Source organism: Synchiropus splendidus, chromosome 7 (assembly GCF_027744825.2).
Source record: "Synchiropus splendidus isolate RoL2022-P1 chromosome 7, RoL_Sspl_1.0, whole genome shotgun sequence".
In the NCBI taxonomy this organism is placed as follows: Eukaryota; Metazoa; Chordata; class Actinopteri; order Syngnathiformes; family Callionymidae; genus Synchiropus; species Synchiropus splendidus.
This window is the reverse complement of record NC_071340.1, coordinates 24,236,116-24,245,408: the sequence shown is the minus strand read 5'-3', so window position 1 is coordinate 24,245,408 and position 9,293 is coordinate 24,236,116. Positions and strand designations below refer to the sequence as shown.

At 44.4% G+C, this 9,293-nt stretch overlaps 1 long non-coding RNA gene across 2 annotated transcripts; it reads right to left on the bottom strand.

The window, feature by feature from the left end:
* Positions 1 to 3,803, bottom strand: LOC128762061 (uncharacterized). 2 transcript variants are annotated; one of them, XR_008415520.1, is made up of 4 exons: positions 3,765 to 3,803; positions 2,046 to 2,127; positions 1,871 to 1,982; positions 1 to 617 (listed from the first exon to the last, which is right to left on the bottom strand). It is a non-coding gene; the product is annotated as an uncharacterized LOC128762061 (long non-coding RNA). The 2 variants fall into 2 exon arrangements; XR_008415519.1 differs by having other exon boundaries at positions 2,046 to 2,130; positions 3,765 to 3,795.
* Positions 3,804 to 9,293: the final 5,490 nt, after the last annotated feature.

The window sequence follows — 9,293 nt, the reverse complement described above, 5'->3', positions numbered from 1 at the left end:
TCATTTGAAGAAACAGTTTGACTCTGTGATATAGTCATTTTCATTCTGCACAATGTAGTTTCCATACACTGCCCTAAGTTACACCGTGATGCAGGCAAGTGCTTCCAGAGAAACCTACTGTGAACAAGCCTGGTGAGCGCACGGAATCAGAATGAAATTTATTGCCATGGTCAGTGGGGATCCCACCAACTAGGAAAGTGTTTTGGAATAAAGTGCTGACAGAAAAAATAAAATTAAATAATTCAACCATCTGACGGCCAAAGGGAAGAAGCTGTTCCTGTGACGGGAGGTTCTGGTGTGGATGGACCGTAGCCTCCTGCCAGAGGGAAGAGGTTCTGGTCTGGATGGACCGTAGCCTCCTGCCAGAGGGAAGAGGTTCTGGTGTGGATGGACCGTAGCCTCCTGCCAGAAGGAAGAGGTTCTGGTGTGGATGGACCGTAGCCTCCTGCCAGAGGGAAGAGGTTCTGGTGTGGATGGACCGTAGCCTCCTGCCAGAGGGAAGAGGTTCTGGTCTGGATGGACCGTAGCCTCCTGCCAGAGGGAAGAGGTTCTGGTCTGGATGGACCGTAGCCTCCTGCCAGAGGGAAGAGGTTCTGGTGTGGATGGACCGTAGCCTCCTGCCAGAGGGAAGAGGAACACGCCACAGACACGGAAGTCGTGAGCAAAGATTTGAGCGCTTTGCCAGCAGGCTCTCCTGCATGTTTATGGCAGCACTACTTAATATGTATTTGATCATGTGATACTTTTGGTATTTTTTGTTCAAATTTTGAATACATCTCTGTTTTTTGTTGACTTTCACACTGAGAATGCTGAGAACTGACATTTTGAGACTTTGGTTTTGTTTGAAATTATTTAAAAAAAATCATTTTATATTTGTTGGTGTCTCTATAATGCAGCCCTAATAACTCTGATATCTATCATCATATGTGTGATGGCGTCAGTTTTAAAGGGTGTCCACCACTGAATGGTCAACTTTCCGCCTTTCACAAATTCAAATTCAACTCTTCATGGGTTCTAAACTTGGGAAGTAAAAGTGAATTAAAATTGTCACAAAGGACACCAACCGCTGACTGATGCCGTCGTGTGGTTCACTTTGAGGAAAGAAAAAAAAAAGTTTCAATTCATTCCTTTTCATTCATTTCTCCAATTTCACTTTGGCCTTCGCCTCAGATTCGCCTCAGAAAGTTTTTTTTTTATTCTCTGAAAAGTCAGTAAACTATTGCTGGATAAAACTGCCTGCAGACAAATACTCATTTAAGACTAGAGAAAGTGCCGGCGTGGAGATAAAAGAAACTGTGATGGAGAGACCGGCGGACCAGGTCATGGAGGACGGACGTGGAAGCTATGGGCCATGAAGAGGCACTTAGGTCGAACACCTCAAAAGTACCATTTAGAAACCTTTTATCGCAAGATATAACACAAACGAAGGAGGTGCCACTTCAGCCACTTCTCACCGCCGCTAATGTGCATCTGTTCTAGCGTCTCTCTGCCTTGTAGAAAGTGTGTTTTATATGACTGGTCCTCCGTCTCACTGGCTACGCAGAGTTGGGGCGGGATGAGAGAAGGATGCTGCAGCTGCCATGTCTGGTGATTTAGAGTCCATTAAAAATGCCCCGTGGTCTGAGTGTTTCCTAGGCAGATAATCTATTGACTTATATAAGATATATCTCATGTATTTATTTCGAAGCTTTGTGGACGTCTTTGATGTCTGTTGTCTAGCTTTGATGTCTTTGGTATGTGTCAGTGTCTTTGTTGACACCAGCTCCTGTGACACGTTGGATTTCCCCACTGTGGATGAATAAAGGCCATTGAATCTGTTCTGTTCTGCAGGTTTTGTAACCAGATGTGGGTTTCACTGAAGGTTTGTCACCTTCCGGTCTGCAGCAAACCTGGACCTCCTGGTGACGCAGCTGCACAGCTCCACTCCACAGGTTGGAAAAATCCTGCTGTTTCTCTGTCTCGCGAGGAAAATCACATCCAATCTAGAGAAGTGCATGATGAAGATGAGGGACATACAGGGATATTGATTCAGCAGAGAACAGGACCTGTGTTTACATCTCCCTGCTGTCTGTCTGTGGCACGGCTGTTTTTCCAATCCAGCTCTTACACTGCTACTGGTCCATATTCCTGCTGATACAAATGTAACACCACTTTATTCCACTGACAGTGACTTGAACATCCACTTACATGTCTAAAACTGGAGCTATACTTGTGGGGACCAGTTCTTGGAAACACACCTACCTACAGACCCACAGGGTTAAGCCTCAATTTGAGGACTAAAACTAAAACAAAATAACTTTGTCATTGAATTTAAGTTTGGGTCAGAGTCCTGGTTAAGGTCAGACTTCTGCTTTGGTTAAGTTAAGGGAGAGATACTGAGCGCATGAAAGTCAGTGTGTGTGTGTGTCCTCAAATAAAACATCAAAATAACTAGGCTGCTTAGGAGCCCTGGTTAAGCTAAGGTAACTGAAATAAATTCATTACGGCAATTGAAATCACTGTATTGAAAATCAAGTATTTTCAATGAATGGCTGCTGCTTTCGAGTTGAAAGTCTTGCTGCCTAGCTTCCGTCTCACATCCTTCCACTTTCACAGTCAGGAGTCATGTCATGATGTAGTTGTTTAGGCTGAGAGTGGAGTGTCGCCTAGGCAGGTACCAAGTCCGTCCACTTACCAAATGTGTCCAACCTGCCGCTGGACGATAGCGTCACATCCGACATAGCTGCGTATTTTTCTTGTATGTTTTAATGAGCCAGAGAAAATTGTAATGGAGTATTTGATGTCACTTTCTATCACATGAGTAATATTTATACCCGCAAAAGGCGGTGTCATCGGGTTGTCTATGCCCGTTGTTCTCCGCAGTCTGCGGAACAATGCGTCGTGATTGGCTGGCATGTAACGGTCAAGAAGCAGAGAAGAACCGATAAACATATTTCGCTGATATAAATATTACGCATGTAGTACAGTGGTACCTCGGTTCTCGACCACAATCCGTTCCAGACGGCCGTTCGAGAAGCGATTTGTTTGAAATCTGAATCGATTTTTCCCATTACATTGGAAAAAGAAAGAATGCGTTCCAAGCCTTAAAACAGTCTTTTGTAGGAGTGAATGTAGAGTGTCTGCTGCAGGTGGCTGTTCCTCTATGTGTGGCCGCTGCATGTGGGAGGGGTTGCTGAGTGAGTGAGGTCTCTCCAGAAGTGAAGAGGTGCCCGGTGCGTGTCCAGCTCTGAATGTGCGCTTCTGTGCAGTTTGGCTGTGACAAAGTCATAAACCAAGTCACGCTCTGTCCCAGATTCGCCTCATCCCTGTCCCAGCTCCAGCCCACAACAGGACATCAAACCCTGGAGTGAGCGCTCCAGCACCTCCCCTGTGACACTCTACCACGCTCCAGTGTGGAGACAGGAAAGGTTTTACACCTCAATATGAAGAAAAAACAGTCAGTAAATGGAGCTAACGGGACACGTCTGCACACAGAGGCGGGGCGTTCGAGATCTGGATTTTCGTTCCAAATCCGAAGCAAAAAAATCTCAAAATTTTTGTTCGAACTCCGATTTCATCGAATTCCGGGACAAACACCGAGGTACCACTGTATTTAAGGATTCGGTCTCATTCTTTCTACGCACTATAGATCTATGCTGATGCCTTGATTCGTCCATCACTCACTGCAATGCTCCGCCTCCAACACTCACAGCAAAGAAGCTGAAGTCAAATGCACAACTTCCAGCTGTTTTTAAACCTGAAGCGCCTCCAACGTGACCACTCACCTTCACGACAGAATGATGGAGCGATCCGTGTCAGACCCGCGCTGCCAAAAACTGCCCACAGAGCTCTCTTCAAAACTTTATTGACACTCTATCAAAGTCCATCAAAGCAAAGTTTGCTCTGTGGTTTAAAGTAGCAGAACCAAATAAATGTGACGACCGAAATAATAATTGTATTTATGAAGCAAGCTGAGGCAAAGGATGTAAAAAGATTTGTCTGGAAATTCCCCAAACCAGATTAATAATAATTGTTGAATTTCCCCACAGTGGGACTAATAAAGGACATTAAATCTAAAGTTCTTTGGTCAAAATTGTCAGATTTTTTTTCTTGTAGGGCGGAAGGACCAAGTGAGTCTCAAAAACAAATGTCAGATTGTGATCAAATTTAAACAGTGATTTAATAAATTAATAAATCATGGTATATTTTGTCATATTGCCCACCACTTTTTTAAACAAATACATTTTCTAAAATTAGCCAAAATAGCTGACAGTCAGTAGCGAAAGATTTTCACAAATTAAAAGGGATTACGACTGAGCACAGCTCTTTGGCTGAGGTTCCTTTGGTGTTGTGCCTCAGAATTATGACAATAAAAACTAAAACTAAAGTGTTAACTGGCTAGGAATTTGACACGTCAATACAACAGAGGTCTTTGGTTTTAATGGGTCTTGACAAGAAAATCCTGAGTCAGTCACGGCCGACACAGAGACAAGACCAAGGCCTTGAAAACTAGCGGTGACCAGTCTTAGGTACGGCAACCCTGATGGACGGATGGATGGATACACAAACACACAATAACAAAAACCCTTGCCTGGCGGAGGACCTTGGGTTGCAGCCGCTCAACCACTTCATCGTCGAGTTTCCATTTTCTTCGTCCTAGCTTTGAAAAGCCTTTTGTGCCTTGCCAATGATTATTCTTTCAGTAATATTGTGACAAGATTGAACGACAACGCAGTACATCAGGACTCATGCTGCATTGCAGTACTTGCTGTAGTGAATGCTGAAGTGGCCAGTACGTGTATAATGAAAAAAAACATACGATAAAATCGAAGCGTAAACTCCGGCTGACGTGTGTGCAGACATTTAGGCAGGTGTCCTTAACGTCTCCCACTCATTTCTATCGCTTCCGGGTCATGTGACCAGCTGCAAGGGATTTTTGTATTTTAAAAAACGCAACATTCCATGGAGAGGACAAGTGGGCGGGGCTTGTGAATACAGCAGAACAGGAGTCGCAGTATCATTATTTCAAGAAGTAAAACAAGATTACCAAAATACAATTGGACGGACTTTTCTTTAAGAATGTAAGAATGAAGTTGGCTTAACATTAAATTCAATGCTTATTTAAAGTCCGCACCTGTTCTCTGATGCTTGGTTAAATTCTGTGTGAGTGCTGAGCACCATGTGTCTCTCTGTTCTGATCCTATTGTGTCGCTGCGGGTTCTGTTTGAGAGTTTCCCTCCAGTTTCAGTGGCACTTCCCTTCTGTGTTATTTTTATTCACTCTTAAAACGTAAAATTTTGAGTCTCACTGTCCGAGTCGGTCCATTACCAGTCACCTCACGTTAATGCTACGCGAGCACATAGCTGGCTAAGTAGAAGAAAAACGCAAAATTTCCGATGTTTTTTGCCAGTTGTTTCCTCGCTGAAAACAGTGCTTTTAAGTCTTCAGCCACGGTGGAGATTTTGGAAAAGTTTGTTGGGCGATCTGCAGAGTTGGTGCTGCACATCACAAGCCTTTAAAGCAGATCGCTGATCTGCTCATGTTTGACAAGGAAAACATCTGGAGCGACGCCGTACGGCTGGAACAGGCTCTGAAAACCAACATTGCCGATCTGTCTCAAAGCGACCCTCCTCATCTTCCTCACTTGTTCAACATCCCACAACTTCAATTCAATTTCAGATTTACTAAGATGTCAGTTTTAGCACAGAGTTAGCTTCTCAGAACGGAAGGAAGGAGCGGGAATCAAGGATTCTTTTCAGGCCTATTCAGGGAGACTGACTTTCCAGCCTCCCACCTTTTCCGATACTTCCAGTTGAGCGAATGTATAGCGCCCTTCTTTCCTATATTCACTTCTTCAACCACAGGAACCTTGAAAGAGGTTGAAAGATGAAGGGTGGGCAGCAGCTTGTGCCCAGTTGAAGGTGTTTAGCAGGATCCACTTGTCTAAAGGGCAACTCTTGCCCCCCACAAGGTCACTGACCACTGTGATAATACCTCGCATTGTAGTTTTACTCACTTTTTCTTCTTGCCCACCACGGTGTCTCTTCGGGGAGAATTTCTTTGAAACACTGTCCAACATGCTCCGTGACCCTTGTGCTTTCACCACCACCACAAATACCAGGCAATTCACTTCTACATTCTTCTACACTGGAAGTCAACCAAGCAACTGCGTGGTGCTCAACCTTTTGAAGTTAGACCAAATGAAGCACACGGTTAAGGGTAACGCTGGAAAGTTCTTTAGTACAGCGTTTTTCAACCGGGAGAGTGTCAGGTGGGCCGTGGGAAAATGATGTCGTTTCACCTGTCCGGAGACAGAGGTGGGCGATATGATGGCATTAAATCATGACAGTTAGAAGGTGTTGAGGAGCAATCGAGGTGAGGAGATCACATGGATTGGCTGCCATTCCAGTGTGCTCCAGAGCTCCAGTGAGTTGATGCGCTGATCCGTCCCTCAGTCAAAGCAGCGCTGCTGTGGTGCGGTGCGCTCCTCTTCCCACACACTCACAGCCAAGAAGCCGCTCACGTTGCTGTTTTTAATCCTGATGCGCCTCTCACTTGACCACTTAATAATAACAATAATAATATTTGTATGAAGCAAATTCAGGCAAAGAATGATTTGTCTGGAAACTCAAAACTACATTAAAATCATGCAAAAGAGAAGTGATCAAATCCAAACCGTTACTCAAAGTCAGCAAATACATCAATAAATCATGACATATGAACCATCAAACTATAGTTGTTTGTATCAAGCAGAGAGCGGGGCTCTGAAAATGACCATTACTAAGCCACACTGGTGATGGGTCGATGAGGCTTCATGAAACAGTGTCCTGACTCTCAGAGGCCACCAGGTGGCACTGTCTGCTGTAAAAGCGTTTAGACTAGAACAATGAAAACTCACATCATTTAAGCCAAGAGCGCCATCTACTGGCCTCTGAAAATCAGGACACTGTTTCATGAAGCCTCATCACTAGGGCACTCGACTAGTTTAGCTGCCTGAAGGTGTCGCACCTTCTGACAAAAAGTAATGTCAGGAGCGATCACATCATAGCTCCGCGAGATGCTCGTGCACCAGCAGATACTCAAAAAAGTAGAAGCAAAATATGTGAATCTGAATTAGATGTGACAAAAGGTCCATTATACTTGGTGTCGAGTCAGTTGCAGGTTGAACTCAAGTGACGTCTGTTCTTTCCTCCTACGTCCCTGAAGGTCATGGCGACTCAAGGAAAAGCCACACGGACTGGTAAAGTCGGTGATTCGGCAGGCCAACGCTAACACACTGGGGCCGTGCTGAATCTTTTTGACCACCTTTGGTGTTGTTGTTTGATGCCTCAATAAATTAAAGGTTCAAAACCATTTCACTGAGGGCGGAATTGAAGAGAGAAAACACTTGTTTTGTTTGTTTTGTTGTTTTGTTGTTTGTAAGAATGAAGAAAAGAAGCTTTTCTCACGCAACAATTCCAGGTGGTTTCTGAGCACCACCAGCAGTAGCGTTGTGCAGACACGTGCACACGACTGGAGACATGAAGCAGAGAGAATCTCTGGTACATTTCACACTCGCTTCCCTGTGAACATCTGCACACATTCGCACCTTTTCCCCACACATCAAACCAAGTCCAAGACTAAAAATGGCTTGGTGCGTGTGTCTGCTGATGATGAGGGAAGGCAGGACTAGGTGGAGGTGGAGGAGTTGGCTTTTATTTTGGAGCAAACTCTGATGTGCATGTAGAGGCGCGGGGACAAATATAGACGGCGCTATTATCATATCATGAATTTGCATTCATTTTCTCTCAATGAAGCCCAAAGGGGGGCGGCGTTATCCTCACTGAATTCACTGAAGCTTTCATCACTTCACTGAGCTTTTATTTTCACTGCAATACACATTTACAGACATCCTCCGTCTCTCCTGCTGAAAGTGAGTCACTCGCTGTTTTTCAGGGTTCGCTGTGAAGGGTAGATGAGGCGTCATGAAACAGGTGCGCGAAATGCTTTAAGACAATCACGTGGCCCATGAATGAACGGTGTCGACTCGGCAAAAACGCGGCGAACTGTGTTTAAAAGGAATCGGTCAACTGGAGGCAACTGCTGAAACAAGCTTGTCTCACGGTTTCTTGTGAAAGTCTCTGTGGATTATGGAGCAGCTCCAAGGAAATGCAATGTGTCTGCCGCCTGCGGCCATTTTGATCTCTATCGGATAATAGTGTATGTATTTCAATCTCATTGTTTTACCCAGTTTGTCTCAGATGTTTGACTTGTCTTGTTGCGTTCCAATTCAAATTCAATTCATTCAAAGTAACTCTTAGTTCGCAATTCACATTATGTTTTGCATGAAACAGATTTAATAAAGAACATTTTGTTGGAACTACATATTTTTTAATAAAAATTGGTAAAAACATAAGGTCCACAAGCATCCTCATTCACATTATTTTCACTTTGATTTTCACATTGTGATACATGTTCACATTATTTAAAGATATAGAATAATACTATATAAATGCAAAAACTTGATAAATGACATTGTATATTCAGTCAATTTAGTCCGTCAAGTCGGTTGCCTGCAGGGTTTTTTAAAGTCCAGCAGGTGTATTCAGTGACACAGTATCAACACAGTGCGTCATTGTGTCTTTATGATGCCTCATTTACGCATCACTAGGAGGCGCTCTAGACTTAAAACGCTGTGAGGTTTCACTGAAGTGGTTGTTCAGAACTAAATCATTTAGAATAGAAAGCGCCATCTAGTGGGCTCTGAAAATGATGGCGCTCTTTCATGAAGCCTCATGCTCACACCTACATTAAGAGAACAGGGTTAACTTCTGCATGTTTTGGGTCGGTGGGAGGAAACCAGAGTGCCCAAAATAAACCCACGGTTGCACAAGGGGAGCAAACAAGCTCCACACACAGAGGACGGAGGTTGCCTCAAGCTGGAAGCGAATCCAGCGAGACAAACCTGGTTGTTGCTGTGAGGCAGCAGCCACACAAAGGTCAGTCGCACCTGAGGAATCACTAATGCAGGTGTCGATCCTATACAGGACCAACGTGTTGTTGCGTGAAGAGCAAAATCAGCTGTAGCAAGGGAGACGGCCGTTTCCTCTCAATAACCACCGCGGCAGTCGTGATAGCACATAGAGAGGTTTTGCACTCTCCAAGACCACTGGCCTCTGGAGGAGGCTTCCAAAAGCTTTGTCTTTGAGGAGCAGCTGCACCACATGCAGTGGATCAGAGGTTCCTCCGTCACAGATCCAACGCTTCTGTCTGGTCTGAGAAACGCTTAATGCACAGACCATGAATGTTCCGGAAATTACAATGCGACTTCTTTA